General features: G+C 45.2%; 1 protein-coding gene across 2 annotated transcripts in view; it reads left to right on the forward strand.

Moving 5' to 3' along the window:
- Positions 1-8,558: 8,558 nt before the first annotated feature.
- The window catches only part of FAM110B (family with sequence similarity 110 member B), a 153,326-nt gene continuing 148,601 nt past the window's right edge, over positions 8,559-13,283 (forward strand). For both annotated transcript variants that reach the window (XM_055546042.1, XM_055546041.1), the window contains exon 1: positions 8,559-8,758. The gene's annotated coding sequence lies outside the window, so the exon portion shown is untranslated. The remainder of the gene's footprint in view (positions 8,759-13,283) is intronic.

Here is a 13,283-nt window from a genome sequence, read left to right on the forward strand (position 1 = left end):
TATCTTTACCAAACACTGAGAAGCCAGAACATCTGCTTTAAAGAGTTCAGGGGAAAAATACACGTTGAACCCTAAAGACTCTAGTGTTTTAAAGAGAAGAAATTGGTGATTGAGCATCGTTATCATCTGTGGTTCAGGGACCTCATGTTTCCTGACTTGTCCTTTTCTCCTTATTCTCTTTGGCTTATCTATTTTGCTCATTAGAGACTCTATGGTATAATGGTAGAAAGGAGGAGAAAAAATCCAAATTAGTTCATTTTTTCTGGCTGCTAATGAACTGATTTAATATTTGATTAGGAAGAGGCTGGAATGAAATTAGAGACTCCAGTTATTTGTTTCACCTCTGATTTTTTTATTCTGGGGAAAATAAGAATTCATGAGCTCTATACAAAATAGATGGACGATGTTTCTATTATGGAAGTAGCTAAATATTCTAAGCTCACAGTTGTCAGAAATACTTTAAAAACTATCCTTAGTACATTATTTTATCCAGTCTATGAGAATGCACAGAGCATGTATATTAGTCTAATATTTCACGTACTGCACAAGCAAATTCTGATGGCTTAACCCTTTAGAAATAGTTTAAAATCTTGAAGTAACTGGGAGTTCTGAGCCAGATGAAAATAAGAGTTCATTTATTTCATAGAAGTGGGCACAACATCTCAGTACTGAAGCCTAGATGTTTCATAGATGGAAAGGACCTGCACAGATTCAAACCCTCTCCATCACTAATTGGTTATAGATGATATTTGGCAATCTAGACTTCCTCAGGAAATTTTTATATGTGTTCGGTGTGAATAACAGAATAGAAAAATCAATTCAGTTCAATTAAACTGACAGCATCTGCATGTCCTAAACAGTCTCAGCTCCTGGGGGCAATCCTTGTTATTCCTGGTAATGGATCAGTTCAACAGTTCCAAATCTCAGAGGCTGATGACACCTACTTCTCCTTCATCTGTACCCTTTACGAGAGAGTTTCCGGCTCCTGCTAAATCTAGATTGACTCACCTTCCCGTGTTTGTCCTTTCAGCTTCTCCAGCATTTTTGTGAGTGGTTCCCTGTATTCACATCCCTGTTTCCTGCCTGCCTGGATCCTGACTCATGCTTGGGGGATAATAATATCATTATTGACAGTGTAGGAAAAGACTGTTAGGGGCCCCAGAGACAACTGAGGGGAGTCAGGTACAGTATTTATTTGCTTGAAATGTCCAATCCATGGTAGTCTGGTATTCATGTACATACTAGCATACAAGGGGGGTCCCTGGTATCTCAGACAGTGAAGAATCTGCCTGCAATGCAGGAGAACTGGGCTCGAGCCCTGGGTTGAGAAGATCCCCTGGAGAAGGGGATGGCTACCCTTTCCAGCATGCTTGCCTAGAGAATTCCATGAACAGAGGAACCTGGAGGGCCACAATCCATGGGGTCACAAAGAGTTGGACACCACTGAAGCGACTTAGCAGCAGCACAGAATACAAGATCATGTCCTAGCAATGTCAGATTGCTAGAAATGGGACTTCCCTGGCGATCTGTGGCTAAGACTCCAAGATCGCAATGCTGGGGCCCCGGGTTCCATCCCTGAGAGCTAGATCCCACATGCTGCAACGAAGAGGTCCCATGCCGCAAGCAAAAGACCTGGCACAGCCAAATAAACAACTATTGAAAAAACAAATTGCTAGATGTGTGTAACCACAGACTTCTATCTTCTAAACTCATCTTGTCTTAGAGCAGTAGCAACAATTCACAGATGCTGCTGGTCCAGAGACAGAGCAGTGTGAGTAGTACCAGTCCAGTAAAAGGCTAGAAAGAGAACTTCCCTGAGGATCAGAAAATGGGGTGGGAGTTAGAGATGAAAATTCTGCTGCTGCTGCTGCTATAATTCGCTTCAGTCGTGTCTAACTCTGTGTGACCCCATAGACAGCAGCCCACCAGGCTCCGCCATCCCTGGGATTCTCCAGGCAAGAACACTGGAGTGGGTTGCCATTTCCTTCTCCAACGCATAAAAGTGAAAAGTGAAAGTGAAGTCGCTCAGCCGTGTCCGACTCTTAGCAACCCCATGGACTGCAGCCTACCAGGCTCCTCTGTCCATGGGATTTTCCAGGCAAGAGTACTGGAGTGGGGTGCCATTGCCTTCTCTGGAAAATTCTGCAGTTACAGGCAAATCAATGGTAGCTGGAGATATGGAACTGGGGAAACAACCCATAGTAAGAGTGCATGAGCACAAGCAGGCTGAGGGCAGAACATCACAGGCACTAGATGTAGCCAAAGGTAAGCAGACAGTCTGAGAAAAACGAGGAGCGAGGGTGGGAGCAGAAGGGCCCGTGGAGACAGAAGTGTGGGCTGGGGGCAGGCCATTTGGGTCCACTGAGGTGGGCGCCCTGCCCAGAATGCCTCAAACGGGCATTGAGTTCCATGTGCTCTGCTAATTAAGTCAGGCTGCAATGTCTGTGTATCCCTCAAAATCATACATTGAAATCATGCTCCCTGCCTTCAAAGTGATGATATTAGTAGGTGAGGCCTTGGAGGCGATCAGGTCATGAGAGTGGGGCTCTCAGGAGTGGGGTTAGTGCCCTCATAAAGGAGGCCCCCAAAGAGCTCCCTGTCCCTTCCTCTGCGCCATCTGAGGACACAAGGAGAAGCTGGGCTCACATCAGGAGCTGCCTTTATCTTGGACTTCCTGGCCTCCAACACTGTGAGAAAATAAATTTCTGTGGTTTACAAGCAACTCAGTCTATGGCATTTGTGTTGTAGCAGCCCAAACAAAACAAGACACAGGCACATGAACATATGACATCATTTAGAAAACATCCCATCTAAATAGTTAACATAAAGTTGGAAGAGCTTACTTGAAAAATCTAATCACAGAGAACACTGCCTTCACTGATAAAACAAACATGAAGTGTCAGTACTAACAAGACTTTCTGGGGTGATGAGAGAAATGCTTTTTCTCTGTGCCTCCACCATGTGGCTAATGGCACTTGAAAAGTGGCTAGTGGCACTGAGAAACTGAAGCTTTCATTCAATCTAATTTTTAAATTTTAATAGCTCACATGGTTAAGGCCTGTATTATTGGGCAGGTAATTCATATGACTCATAGGCAAGGTTGATTTAGAGTAAAAGATTCGTAGGTTTTGGCACTCTATGAACCAGCCTTTAAATTCCCTAATTACTAACTCCATGACCTTGGATACCTCACTCACCTTCCCTGGGTCTGAGTTTCTTCTTAATAAAATGGGGATCACAATATTTATGTTTAGGGCCATTGTGATGAATGGAAATGAGGCATGTATACTGCCTAGCACAGATCTGTGAGTGTATGCTGAGTCATTTCAGTTGTGCCCAACTCTTTGCAACCCCGTGGATTGTAGCCCTACAGGTTCCTCTGTCCATGGGATTCTCCAGACCAAAACACTGAGTGGGGTGCCCTGCCATCCTCCAGGGGACCTTCCTGACCCAGGGATTGAACCCGCGTCTCTTAAGTCTCCTGCTTTGGCAGGTGTGTTCTTTACCACTAGCACCACCTGGGAAGCACAGACCTGGTACCCAATAAATGAGAGCTATTACTAGTATTAAATGATGTGAGTCAGTACTGAGTGGACATAACTCAACTGTTTTGATTCACCGATCATTAGCATGAACATGTAATAAACTGTGAAATGTGCAATAAAGATAACCCCTGGCTGTTGTCTGTGGTGGAGTCACCTCTTCCTATAGCAACTGGTGGTGCTTTTCTACTTAGAGGTTCTCTTATCTCCGCTTTGCCATGAGCTGTGCTTTTTCAGCCTGATTGCTTCTAGCAAATCCTCCTCCTCCTAAGGAGCATCCCTCAGTGCTTCTTCTATAACCTCGGCTGTTCAGAGGAAAAGAAAAATCAAGCTTGTTCAACAATAACTATAATTTTACATACAATCCTAAATCCAAGGAGTCCTTTCCTGTGGAATTAAGAGCAGGTATTCACAGAACTTATTTACCTTCACCCTGGCTCAATATCACAATCTCCTGGGGGATTTTTTTTAATACACAAGTCTATCCCTCTTCCCCCCACACCAGAGAGGTGGTGTCTTAGGGGCATTCAAGAGATTCTGTTTTAGGGTCTGTAAAGCAGTGATGTATGCCCTGTTCCTAGAATGGGTTCCGGACAGATGGGGTTGTTGGATCCCTGGTGAACTGAGATGTCACAGTGCCCTTGGGCAGGGAAATGGCACTGACATCACATGGATCTGATGTATGCACGTGGGAAAACTCTGGATGTTTGATTGACATTTTCACTAGGGAATCATAGCCAATCATTTGAATAAATGTCATTCAGGGCTGGGCCAGGATTTCAGAACTACTCTTTCCTTTCTTCCTAAGCTACCCTGTCCCGATTCTGGAGATGGTTCATCTCCTTGTACTGTTCTTTTCTGGGGCTCAGATCTGTTTATGATGTATTACTATTTGGCTTACAGGCTTTTATACATGAAACGTCACTGGTTGTCCACACAATTGGGTGCATACCCATGTGAAGAAAGACTGGTGAAAACTCTGAATAAGGATCAGAATTCCCATAAGAAAATACCCTTGGAATCAGAGGTTCAAAGCAATGCCTTTGTGTGCATGCAGCCCACTCCCTCACCACCAACACTCCTATCATTCACGGATCTGTGAGTAATGGCTAAGCAACCCTCTGACTGGTGTGTGAATGCTCGTAGGGTACTAGTCGAATATTGTTATCTACTTTTAGAGACAAGAGTCTCTGAGACAAAAGAATTCCAAGCACAGGCCAACAGCCCACTTCTCCTGATGAGTAAAATTCCAGCATGACGAACCAAAGTCAGCAGTCCCCCAGAGTTTGTAGCAGACCCTACAATTGCAATTCCAGAAAAGAAATGTTTTATATAAGCAAATACTGGGGATTATGAAGGCGCCTGTCATTGGAATAATTAAGACAAAAACATTTACTGGGATATTCTAGTTTTGAGGTGTTGTTATCCTCTTTCTCATTTTCTAACCACATCTTTTATTAATTTTTGCTTTTGGGAAGGACAAAGTGAAAATATGGAATCTACCCTGGGCAACAGTAATGCCCTAAATGACACCCTTAGTCCTGTCTCAAGGCAAGCCTTCCTGATAAGTGACTGTCTTATCATCTACTTTATTATGAAGGCCATTTAGGTGACAAGGAAGCTGCACTGTTTGGCTACATTCCTGATTTTCAGAGTCTAGGTCTTACGGGAATTGTTTACGGCTTTTTAAGTGAGTCTTTTGGAAAGTAACGTAGCTCAAAATAGAATAAGCTAAAAAGACAATTTATTGGGGCATTTCCTCAGATGTCTAGCTGTTCTAACTGGTTTCAGAGATGGCTGCCCATGAAAAGTTAAAGTGTTAGTAGATGATTAAGTGAAGATGTCATTAGTGTGTTAGTCACTCAGTTGTGTCTGACTCTTTACAGCCCCATGGACTGTAGCCTGCAGGCTCCTCTGTCCATGGGATCCTCCAGGCAAGAATATTAGAGTGGGTTGCCATTTCGTTCTCCAGGGGATCTTGCCGGCCCAGCGATCAAACTCCTATCTCCTGCACTGCAGATGGGTTCTTCGCCGTCTGAGCCACCAGGCTGCCCGGAGGGGCTTGTTACTGTTGTCAGGACTTACCTTTTCCCTGGCTCAGGTGGTTTTCCTCTCTAATAGGTTTCCTCCAGCTGCTGCAGGTTTCCATGGCATGGTCTCAGAAGCTGCCACATCAGTTCAGAAAAAGGATCACCCCCCTCATTAGAACATGTGCCAGCCCCCTCCACTTTGTGCCAGAGATGAGATGCACTCTGATTGACAGGCCCGGGTCATGCGCTCCTGCAGTGTCGGTGGAGGTGTGTCATACACAAAGGCAGGAAGCAGTTCCCAAAAGGAAGAGCTTGGGGTAAAGAGATTCATTTTTTTTAATAGACTATCGGAGTGAGAAAGGTTGGTTCCATTTGCTATGGGAAGGATGAAAAATAACTTCATTCTACTGTTACATGACTTTTGGAGTTAATGGAGACCACAACATAGTCTGTGATCACATGGAATGCATTAGTATGCCAGAGGAAAGTTCCATTGAAAACCCAGTATCATGTCACTTTCTTAAAATGGTTCTCTTGTAAAAAGCCAAAGACTTATTATAGGAGCCTGAGTTTTCTTTATTTGATAATTTCAGAACTTGCATGAAACAAGAGTCACATAATTCAAATATAGATGATCCTTCTGAGAAAACAGGATGAATGCAACTGCATTTCAAATGTGCTAAAGATATAAAATAAAATTTTGCTACATATTTTAGAGAAGTAATTATGTTGTGAACTCATATCTCATTCAAAATCAACCATTTTGATAAATACAGATTTTCTCTTTTAGCATTCCCAATGGTAAACACTAAACTAGAATGGGTTTAATCTTCCTAAAACAATAAAACCCTCAAAATCCCAAACAAGTTATTAGGCAAATCAAAAGAAAAAGCATTACCAAACCATGCATTATCAGATAAATAAGGATGCACCTGGAAACAATTACTTAATTTCTAACCATCAGTTGGTCCATACTCTAGAGGTGGTACATGGTACCCGAAGATTTTTTCCCTATATTCTCTAATGTCTTCTTCAAATATTTTTTGGAGTCTCAAAAATACCTTCAGCATGTGTGTGGAACCTAAAAAAATGCTATGGATGATCTTTTTTACAAAGCAGAGACAAAGACGCAGATGTAGAGAACAAAAGTATGGATACCAAGGAGGAAAAGGGTGGGTGGCATAAATTGGGAGACTGGGATTGACATATACACATTACTGATACTCAGTGCTTTGTGGTGACCTATATGGGAAGGAAATACAAAAAAGAGATTTATGTATACCTTTATTGACTATGACAAAGCCTTTGACTGTGTGGATCACAATAAACTGTGGGAAATTCTGAAAGAGATGGGAATATCAGACCACCTGACCTGCCTCTTGAGAAATCTGTATGCAGGTCAGGAAGCAACAGTTAGAACTGGACATGGAACAACAGACTGGTTCCAAATAGGAAAAGGAGTACATCAAGTCTGTATATTGTCACCCTGCTTATTTAACTTCTTTGCAGAGTACATCATGAGAAACGCTGGGCTGGAAGAAGCACAAGCTGGAATCAAGATTGCCAGGAGAAATATCAATAACCTCAGATATGCAGATGACACCACCCTTATGGCAGAAAGTGAAGAGGAACTAAAGGGCCTCTTGATGAAAGTGAAAGAGGAGAGTGAAAAAGTTGGCTTAAAGCTCAACATTTAGAAAACGAAGATCATGGCATCTGGTCCCATCACTTCATGGCAAATAGATGGACTTTATTTTTTGGGGCTCCAAAATCACTGCAGATGGTGACTGCAGCCATGAAATTAAAAGATGCTTACTCTTTGGAAGGAAAGTTATGACCAACCTAGATAGCATATTCAAAAGCAGAGACATTACTTTGCCAACAAAGGTTCGTCTAGTCAAGGCTCTGGTTTTTCCTGTAGTCATGTATGGATGTGAGAGTTGGACTGTGAAGAAAGCTGAGTGCTGAAGAATTTATGCTTTTGAACTGTGGTGTTGGAGAAGACTCTTGAGAGTCCCTTGGACTGCAAGGAGATCCAACAAGTCCATTCTAAAGGAGATCAGCCCTGGGTGTTCTTTGGAAGGAATGATGCTAAAGCTGAAACTCCAGTACTTTGGCCACCTCATGAGAAGAGTTGACTCATTGGAAAAGACTCTGATGCTGGGAGGGATTGGGGGCAGGAGGAGAAGGGGACGACAGAGGATGAGATGGCTGGATGGCATCACTGACTCGATGGACGTGAGTCTGAGTGAACTCCGGGAGTTGGTGATGGACAGGGAGGCCTGGCGTGCTGCGATTCATGGGGTCGCAAAGAGTCGGACACGACTGAGCAACTGAGCTGAACTGAACTGATAGCTGATTCACTTTGCTGTAGAGCAGAAACTAATAGAACATTATGAAGAAACTATGTATTGAGATCTTCCCAGGTGGCTCAGTGGGAAAGAATCTGCCTGCCAGTGCAGGAGACACAGGAGATGCAACCATACTCAAATAAAAATTAAATAAATTAAAAAAGCAAAACAAAACCAACCAACCAACAAACCAAAAAAAAAAAAAAAAAAAGGCCTTCAGAAATTTAGTTTACAAACATTGAGAGGGTGTATCTGAGTAGATGAAAGTTAGTCAATAGAGAATGTTGTCAGGCACCAACATCTAGGTAGGTGGACTGGCGAGTTCTCACACTCACAGAACAGGCTCCAGGTTTGGGGTTTCCTGGCAGTTAAGATCCAGCGCTTCTCCAACCCGGAGGGAGTGGGGGGCCAATGCAGGAGCGCTTTGGAGGCGGAGCTTCGGGGGGAGAGCTGCGATCGGAGTGAGGGGTGGGGATGATCTGGGGGAGGTGCTAGAAGGGGGGGTTGCGGGAGGGGTGGGGCCGGGGGCGGGGCGCTCGGGGGCGTGCACACCGGCGGGGACACGCGCTCCCGGCCGCGGCAACTCGCTCCAAGTTCCCTCCCTCGCTCCCTGGCGCTGGCAGCCGGAGCCCTCCCACTCGGCTCAGACCGAACCGCCGCGGCCGCCGCCAGCTCGGCTCACCAACGCCTCGCGCCCCGGACCCCGTGGCCTTCCCAGTCCCTCGCTCTGCCCTCCGGTGGCCCGGCCCCCGTCCCTCGCGGGCCTCGACTCCTTCTCCCCGCCGTCCCCGGAGCCCGGTGCCCGGCTCGAGCCGCACAGGGGAGCGCGGCCGAGGTAAGGCTGGGCCGGGGGCCGAGTTGGGGGTCAGCGCCGCGCCCCGATCGCGCACAACGCCGAAGCTGCGCGCGGCCGCGGAGCAGCCGGGTCCGCCCCTGCAGCTCCCGCCAAGCCTGGGTCTCGGTTCAACGGGGCGCGCGGGCCGCGTGGCCCGGACCGACCCCGGCCGGCGTTCCGGGCCGCGAGCTCGCCGCGCGCCAGGGGTTGGCGGGAGGCCGGAGCGGGGGCCGGCGAGCTGGGCGCGCGGGTAGGCGCTCCTCCCGGGACCCCCTCGGCCAGGGCCCCCTCGCGCGGCCTCTCATCTCTGGTCCTGAGTACTTTGCGAGTATCGGTCTCTTTTCCTCGTGGGCTGGGAATTCCTGCAAGATATGCAGATTCCGAGGCCCCGAAAGTTTGTTTTGGGGGACCCCCCTCGGGCCCCATTCGTGGTCTCAATTGTCTGGACTTTCTTTGAAAGCGTTCAGATCTGAAATGGAATTAAGTGACCCCTGGCGCGCTGGCGCCCCATCACCCCTCGGAGCTGGGAGCCCGGCTGCCGAGCGCGCTGCCTAGGGGCTCTGCTGCTGGTGGTGGGGACCCGGGCGGTGACAGCTCTTCTGCGGGGTGCAGGCCGGGGAGGGAAGCGAGGGAACTTCGCCGTGAGCTCAAATCCCTCCGCAGAGCGGAAAGCGAGCACCTGATGCCCGGTTTTTTAACCCTTAAGAGTTGGTGTTCAGCTTTATTGAGCCGCAAAAAGTAAGCAGGCTTTCTTTCCCGCCCGAGATAGGAGCTAACTTTGTGTTTTTCCTGCCGGCCACGTCCTGTACACAGCCTGGCACACAAATGTAAGAACACTGCGTGGCTGGTATGGTCAGGGCTGCGCGCTGGTCTGATTTTGAGGAGGCGGATAGTAGAGTAAGCATATTTTGCAGTATAAATAGTAAATGACTGTAAACGACTTCCATTTTCTTCATTTCCCCTGTTGGAGTTCAAGTTATTTATTTAGCCTTTTCCTTCCAATTTACACTTAGAGTCGTTCCATGGAAAATACCCGAATTAACTTGTACTTATTTTGCGACATCACCACTCCTAGTCATTCCAATGAGCTATTTCTTAAGTACAGTTATTCTGACATAAGGGTTTTATGGTAAGCCAGCCTTCTTCCTTGAGTTAACACTCCATCGACTCGCCCTATGGTATTTAATCTGTGCCATTACTATAGATGGTATTTTGACAACCTGATAATCTGTAAAGAGCTTAGCATTGTGCCCTCCGGGACGTGGTGCTAGGGAAGTGTCAGCTGGTTTTATTTATAATTTTTATTATCAGTCCATATGTTTTTTTCTCTATGGAAAATGGTTGTTTTGTTTTAATTCCCGATCTTTTAATTTATGGTCTGTTTTATGTCTGCGGTTTAGTTTTAGATCAGGATTGAGGTTGGGTTGTTGTTTTGCTTATGACAGACAGGCTGTTGTATGTGTTCTTATACATGAGATATAGCAGATCTCAGAATGAGAACACAGTTCTGCACATGCTTATATGCAGGCACACTTCACGAGACCTCATTATCCTTAAGGGCCTCCTTGTCTAGGGAGAAGCCTAGACATTAGGAGAAACCTGGGCTCTGAGCCCCATCCTGAACCCCCTTGTTCTGTAGGTTTAGAATCATACTTTCAATTCCTTGTGGCTGCTACCACAGCAGTTAGGTGGTTCGCACTGTGTCAAAAGGTAATAAAAGATAAATACGTGTACCCTTTATATCTACATCAGCCAGAACACATAATTCTTATCTGTGTTTTAAAATCTGCAGAGTAAAATCTGCTAGTGTAACTAGCAAAGAAAAATCAAAGTGGCTTAATGATCATGTGTTCGTAACAGAAGGATGGTGTCTGTTACCTAGATATTTGAAAAGATTGTTAGGAGTTAACCCTCATTTTGGGGTTTCCCCCCTACTCACCACTTTTAACTTTGAAGTGACATCTTTTTTATTCCTAAACAGTTTCCTTAGCTAAGCCAAGCTCAATGTTAACTCGTGGGGCCTGCAGAGCTGGGCTGCTGTGGGGACCATGTGGCAGTAGATGGTGCTGTGACTGGCGCTGGTGGACTGACGTGTGGGATCCAATGAAGTTGGAGGAGGGATTCCTTTCTCAGTTTTGTTTCTCGTCCTCTCCCCAAAATACACTCTTTCTGCACTGATACCTTCTAACAATCTTCTTAGGAATAGACTTTTAAGAAAAGTTTGGTCTTTGCATTTTCAGCTTTTTATGACTATTGGCCAAATTTTTCTCTCTGAAAAATTCCAGGTGTTAAGAATAATTCCAGGTATTCCAGGTGTTAAGACAAACATTGTCGGCCAAAATTTGATTTAGTTGACTGTACCCTGGACTCTTCTTTTCCCCTAACAGAGGAAGATTGATCATTCTGAGCCTAGAGGATCTCTCAGCAAACCTGGGCTTTTTTCTTTTTCTCCTCAACACTCAACTCCTAGGAGAGAAAAACAAATAAGAAACCTACTCACTTCTTGACTTTAAGACAGCCACTTACTAGAGTGAATTCTCGTGTATTCTGGTTTTTACTGTCCTTCTGCCACTCCATACAATGCTGCAAGAATTGAAATTCAGGCTGAAGCCTCTGGAGCTCTGCAAAGGCATGACTCATCCACGAAAAATATATTCACTCCACTTAGTACAGCACCGAGCAGAGGAGGTAGTGCAGGAACAAGGGGGTTCTGGATTATAATGAGGATTATCTCTCTGGCCAGCGTGGGGACTGGCTGAGTTCTAGGCAAATGACGCTGCATCCTCTAAACTCCCGCAGCATAGGGTCCTTGCTGTTCTCTCCTTGCTTCAGGTGAGGCTAAGTGACCTGGCTGAGTCATGGAGCTCCGGAAAAGCAAAGCTGCAGTTTTAACCCAGGTGTGCCTGTGTCCTGGTGGCTCAGTGGTAAAGAATCCACCTGCCAATGCAAGTAGGTTCAATCCCTGGGTCGGGAAGATCACCTGGAGAAGGCAGTGGCAACCCACTTCAGTATTCTTGCCTGGGAAATCTCATGGACAGAAGAGCCTGGCGGGCTACAGTCCATGAGGTCTGAAAGAGTCAGAGACAACTGCGCACGCATGCGTACACATAAATGTAGTATTGATTCTAAATTTTATTGGGATAAGTTATGGAGTGATTTGTATGGAAGATTTTGGTGAACAGTAGTAAGGAAATTTAGCGTTTTGTTGTTCATAGATGTCATGGTCCAAACAATTAGTTCAAGTCATTAGATACCAGCAAGGAAATGTATTGCAGAATATACTTTCGTTGTTTTTAAACCCAGGTTTGTTTCTGGACTGTCTTTATGTGATACAAAATTCTTGAAGTTAAATCATACATCTTCTCTCCTATTCTGACATGTTTGATTCCCTCCTGCTTGTGAGAAGGGCCTGGGAGTGATTTCCACATTTTTAACTTTTTGCAGTTTGAGTCCCCTAAGGATAATCACATAAGAACACAGCCTTTAAAGACATGAGACTTGTTTTTAATTTTCTTTTTTAAGGAAACATTAGTAGGTGAAGCAAATTGCTTCCTTTTTCCAGTATGATTAAACAATTCTAAAGTGGAACTGGCACTAAAGATGGAATTTGAACATTATAAACACTTTAGGGAGAAGTTCAAAGGTGAAAACTCAGCCCAAGGAAACAATACGTCATTTGGCAAACAGATTTGTAGAAAAATTATAAGAATTCTGTGCTGTGTTTTATATATCAGAGCAAGATCAGTGGGTTTTGAAATTGTCCATTTCCAGGTAAAGCTTTTAAAATTACAGTTCGGAAGCATATGGGAAATTTTGGAGTAGTTAGGTTGTAATGCAAAGCATTTTCCCCCCTCAGGGCCCTGTTAGAAGTTACTTTCATCTTTTTTGTCTTTTTCAGGAAGAATCACTGATATCTTTCAAAATAGCTCTTCTTGGCAGCATTTTTTTTGTCCCATTGCCTGGAAGGTAATGAAAATAAAGTAATTATGTGAAATAATGTAGTTTGGTAATTTCTTCTATTATGATTGCTGTATTAAACAGATATTTATAGAGGGTTCTTTGTGTGGCAGGTCCCGGAGATAAGTAGTGCCCAGGAAAGACAAGGTCCCTGCCTCATTGAGGGATTCAGGTGTAAAGTGGGACAAAATAGATGAAGTAAACAAGTAACTGAAAAGCTAATTTGAAGCAGTAATAATTGCAGTCAAGACTGAGGGTGGCATTCTTATCTGAGGACCTCATGGAGGCTGATTGAGTGGAGACATTATGTGAGAAAACGAAGCAACCTCTGGAAGGTCTCTGGGTCAAGAACAAACAGCCTGTGCAAAGGCCCTGTGACCTTTGTGAGGAACAGGGGACAGTAGCAGAGGAGCCGAGCAGGGCCTTCCTTGAGGACCCAGGGTGAGGGAGGGGGGAGTTTCTGTTTATTCTGTATGCAGTGGGTCCTGCTGGAGGGTGAGACTCGCTGTCATTCTCAGGTTGGCAGCTCAGTGTGCCCACCTCATGGTGACCACTACCCTGGACTGCA

The sequence above is a fragment of the Bubalus kerabau genome, chromosome 14 (assembly GCF_029407905.1).
Source record: "Bubalus kerabau isolate K-KA32 ecotype Philippines breed swamp buffalo chromosome 14, PCC_UOA_SB_1v2, whole genome shotgun sequence".
NCBI lineage: Eukaryota > Metazoa > Chordata > Mammalia > Artiodactyla > Bovidae > Bubalus > Bubalus kerabau.